Genomic DNA, 5,000 nt, shown 5'->3' with positions numbered 1-5,000 from the left:
TAAACAAGCAGGGTCTGCTTCCAAATGAAAGCTGCGCTCCCGAACTGGACTGACTGACTGTCTGTCTGTCTGTCTGTTTGTCAAGGGGTGGAAAAGGCGCCGGTGGTGGTGAGGGTGGAGCTTTACGCTCAGGAGGGGAGACTTTCTTTCAGAGGTGCCAATTAATCTGCAGCAGAAAGTCATCCCCCCCGACCGGGATTCGAAGCCCGGTCCTGACCACGAGACCACCGGGGAGAGTTGCCTCAAGTCCCTGAGGGACCTGGACACGAGGCCGAATACACACGCACGCCTGCTGCACTGGCAGCAGCGACCAACAGGGGGCTGACCGGCTGATCCTTCCCTTTCACAGGCAGGCTTTTGGCCCTCGCTCAAACGACAAAGGTGTTCAGAAGGAAGTCCTGGGGGGAAGGCAGGCAGGGAGGGACGGACACAGGGAAGTCCGCACAAAACAGGTCCCCTGGAACCTCTGACCCAGAAAACCGGGTTCCTGGTGAAAGCAGTCCTGCCCCGCCCTGCCATTAACATGACAATGGACAGGGCCCGGACCAGGCGCAGCGGACGGTAGCGAGCAGTCGGAGGGTGAAAATCCGCCAGTGGGTGAAAAGGAGAGCCGTGCGGTGAGAGGAGGCGGAAAGCGGTTCGCAGACTTTCGCTGTACCTCTGGCGGGCAGCGCCGCACCTCCGAGCGCTCGGTACCGTCCGCTGCGCCTCGTCCTGCCGCACGCGACGAGCCGTCCCCGGAGGAAATCGGCCTCGGCCTTCCTGAGATATCAGTCTCCAGGTGGGACAGAAAAACCGGGGGCCCCCGGCTCGCTTTCGGCGGCCCGCTAGTCGACTTCCCGTCGTGCGAACGCGATCCTTCCGGTACCCTTCGGTGCCCCTTGCCCGACTCTAGCTCCGGTGGTAAAGCGGAGTCGGTCGGTCTGACGGCCGCCGAGTTAGCAGGCGGAAAGCGGTTTGCAGCCTTTCGCTGTACCTCCGGCGGGCAGCGCCGCACCTCCGAGCGCTCGGTACCGTCCGCTGCGCCTCGTCCTGCCGCACGCGACGAGCCGTCCCCGGAGGAAATCGGCCTCGGCCCTCCTGAGATATCAGCCTCCATACGGGCGTCACAAATCAGTGGACATGGTCAGCTGCAAAGCAGTGTCATTACAACCTTTCATAAACGACAGGGCAGCACTGCACCGCACTGCACTGCACCCCACACTACATCACACTTGCCTGCCTGCCTGCCTGCCTGCCTGCCTGCCTGCCTGCCGCTGCCTACTCTCACCAGCGGACCAAAGTGAGGATAACACCCCGAAGCAAGCATCTCCCTTGCCGCCCACCAGCCCACACCAATCCCCTTGCCTGCCTCCCACAAATTCCACCAGCGAGGCAAAGTGAAAATCAACCCCCAAAAAACGCACTCCACACCGGCCATCGCCCGCTATACACCCCCCCTGGGGCGAATATTAAGCCCGAGAACACCGACTGTAACCAACCGCAGTGAAAAGTTGAAGTGGCAACTCATTAACCAGATTTACACTTGGCAACTCATAAACCAAATGAACAAAAAATCTGGTTAATGAGTTGCCCAAAATAAATCTGGTTAATGAGTTGCCACTTCAACTTTTCACTGCGGTTGGTTACAGTCGGTGTTCTCGGGCTTAATATTCACCCCGGGGGGGGGGTGATTCTGGGGGTAGTGTCCGGGAGGGTGAGCCTTTTATTCGGCAGGAGGCGTGTGGGGAAATCATCAACCTGTCAGACGATGAGTTGTCACAAACGCCATTGCTTAATGAAAGCTGCGCTCCCGAACTGGACTGACTGTCTGACTGTCTGTCTGTCCGTTTGTCAAGGGGAGGAAAAGGCGGTGGTGGTGGTGGTGAGGGTGGAGCTTTACGCTCAGGAGGGGAGACTTTCCTTCATGCCAATTAATCTGCAGCAGAAAGTCATCCCCCCCCGACTGGGATTCGAAGCCCGGTCCTGACCACGAGACCACCGGGGAGAGCTGCCTCAAGTCCCTGAGGGACCTGGACACGAGGCCGAGGACACACGCACGCCTGCTGCACTGGCAGCAGCGACCAGCAGGGGGCTGACCGGCTGATCCTTCCCTTTCACAGGCAGGCTTTTGGCCCTCGATTAAACGACAAAGGTGTTCAGAAGGAAGTCCTGGGGGGAAGGGAGGGAGGCAGGGAAATCAGCACAAAGCAGGTCCCCTGGAATCTCACACCTGCGTCCCAGAAAACAGGTCTCCTGGTCAAAGCAGTCCTGCCCCGTCCTGCCATTAACGTGACAATGGACAGGGCCCCGGCAGCTTGAGACACATCTTTTTTTCAATATGCAAGTTCTTTTTAAAAAGGTTTCCTTCCACAGCAGCTCTGAGTAAGAGTGAGAGAGAGAGAGAGAGAGAGAGAGAGACTGACACTGACACTGACACTGACACTGACACACACACACACACACACACACACACCGTCTCCCATCCGATTGGTGGACTATGGGATTGAAAATCGAACTTTGAGTTTCAATGCAGGGGGGAGAGCGCGAACGCAGCCCCTCCCAACTACCACACGCGCGTTGTTGTTGTTGTAATATAGAACTGCAAGTTGCCGTTGTCGTGGTCGTTTCGAATCAGCACAAAGTAGGTGCCTCCCTGGAATGTCACACCTGCGTCCCAGAAAACAGGTCTCCCGGTCAAAGCAGTCCCGCCCCCGCCCTGGGATTAACATGACAACGGACAGGGCCCAGTCAGGGAGCAGCTTGAGAGACACCTTTCAATAGGCACTTCTGAAACATTAACGCCTTGTTTCTTCCGACAGTTTAACCAGCGATTAACATGACAACGGACAGGGCCCAGTCAGGGAGCAGCTTGAGAGACGTCTTTCAATAGGCGCTTCTGAAACATTAACGCCTTGTTTCTTTCGACAGTTTAACCAGCCTTTAACACGCCTTGTGTTTTTATTTCCCATTTCCAGCCAGCCAGCCAGCCAGCCAGCCGAGCCGAGCCAGCATCTGCAGTATTTTTTTTGATTGGTCTTGCCTGCCGTGGAATGAATGTTTCAACACGAGCTGCTGATTGTCAGCACCTCACCTCTTTCTCAATTGGCCGTTGCAATCTCACTCGCTCGCTCATTGTGAGACACGTCACGTCAAAGAGGTTTCCTTCCACGGCAGTTCGTTAGTGACTGAGACTGACTGACGGAGGTCCGTTGAGACACAACCCTCCCCCATCTGATTGGTGGCCTACTGGCAAATTTACCAATCTGTCAAGCAATCCTGGCAAGAAAGGAAAAAACGGCAACTTCTTTAAACTCATCCACTGTTGCAATTAGAAACGGTGGCAAAAAATGTGGCCAGAGTGGGAGAGAACGGCAGTGCTGCGAGACTGCTTTCAACACCGGCAGCCAGAGAACAAAGAGGGAGGGCAAACAGGACCCGAGATCAATTTGCATCGAGCGCGGTATCGCTTCTCGGCCTTTTGGCTAAGATCGAGCGTGTTCCTTTTCGGGCTTATTTGGATCTGAGCGGACTGGAACGCTGGCCGCGACCTCGTGCGCTCGCAAAGTGCGGACTTTGCTGTGATTGGTCGTTTGTGTGCTGGCTCCGCCCCAAAATTTGCATAAGGACCAAATCAACACTGCAATGGCAGGGAAGGGTTCCTGGTGAAAGCAGTCCTGCCACTGACATGACAATGGACAGGGCCCGGCAGCTTGAGACACATCTTTCTTTCAATAAGCAAGTCCTTTTTAAAAAAGTTTCCTTCCACAGCAGCTCTGAGTGTGAGAGAGAGAGAGAGACACTGACTGACTGACTGATACTGATACTGACACCGACACACACACACATATTATTTATTATTATTTTAAACGACAAAGGTGTTCAGAAGGAAGTCCTGGGGGGAAGGCAGGCAGGGAGGGACGGACACAGGGAAGTCCGCACAAAACAGGTCCCCTGGAACCTCTGACCCAGAAAAACGGGTTCCTGGTGAAAGCAGTCCTGCCATTGACATGACAATGGACAGGGCCCGGCAGCTTGAGACACATCTTTCTTTCAATATGCAAGTTCTTTTTAAAAAAGTTTCCTTCCACAGCAGCTCTGAGTGAGAGAGAGAGAGAGAGAGAGAGAGAGAGACACTGACTCACTGACTGATACTGACACCGACACACACACACACACACACACACACATATTATTTACTTTTATTTTTAATTGAATTTTAGAACAGGGAGATGGAATAGGGGCTTGCTCCGTCCACTCCACGCATCGACCCAGTATTGCAGTGTTTCTGGGAACGGTGCAGCTCCCCGTGGGGAGATATTCAAAAGGAAAATCAGCTCTTTCCCAGTGTCTCTGTGTGTGTGTGTGTGTGTGTGTGTGTGTATTATTACTGAGAATAAAGCTGATATCTCTCTCTCTCTCTCACTCAGAGCTGCTGTGGAAGGAAACCTTTTTAAAAAGAACTTTCTCAGCTCAGTGGTATTTTTTTCTTCTCCAAGGCTGAGTGCCGCTCGCACGTAGCGATATAATTCAAAGTGCAAAATAACTTGGCGTCGTTGACTTGAAACAAGCAGGGTCTGCTTCCAAATGAAAGCTGCGCTCCCGAACTGGACTGACTGTCTGTCTGTCTGTCTGTCTGTCTGTTTGTCAAGGGGAGGAAAAGGCGGTGGTGGTGGTGAGGGTGGAGCTTTACGCTCAGGAGGGGAGACTTTCTTTCAGAGGTGCCAATTAATCTGCAGCAGAAAGTCATCCCCCCCCGACCGGGATTCGAAGCCCGGTCCTGACCACAAGACCACCGGGGAGAGTTGCCTCAAGTCCCTGAGGGACCTGGACACGAGGCCGAGGACACACGCACGCCTGCTGCACTGGCAGCAGCGACCAACAGGGGGCTGACCGGCTGATCCTTCCCTTTCACAGGCAGGCTTTTGGCCCTCGCTGAAACGACAAAGGTGTTCAGAAGGAAGTGCTGGGGGGAAGGCAGGCAGGGAGGGACGGACACAGGGAAGTCCGCACAAAACAGG

The 5,000-nt window shown here is 54.6% G+C and overlaps 1 pseudogene; it reads left to right on the top strand.

Annotated features, from left to right (window-relative positions):
* The first annotated feature begins 4,170 nt into the window (after positions 1-4,170).
* Positions 4,171-4,287, top strand: LOC137312077 (U2 spliceosomal RNA; annotated as a pseudogene).
* The last annotated feature ends 713 nt before the right edge of the window (positions 4,288-5,000 follow it).

The sequence above is a fragment of the Heptranchias perlo genome, unplaced genomic scaffold (genome assembly GCF_035084215.1).
Source record: "Heptranchias perlo isolate sHepPer1 unplaced genomic scaffold, sHepPer1.hap1 HAP1_SCAFFOLD_396, whole genome shotgun sequence".
Taxonomy (NCBI): Eukaryota; Metazoa; Chordata; class Chondrichthyes; order Hexanchiformes; family Hexanchidae; genus Heptranchias; species Heptranchias perlo.
This window is presented reverse-complemented; position numbering and strand designations above follow the sequence as displayed.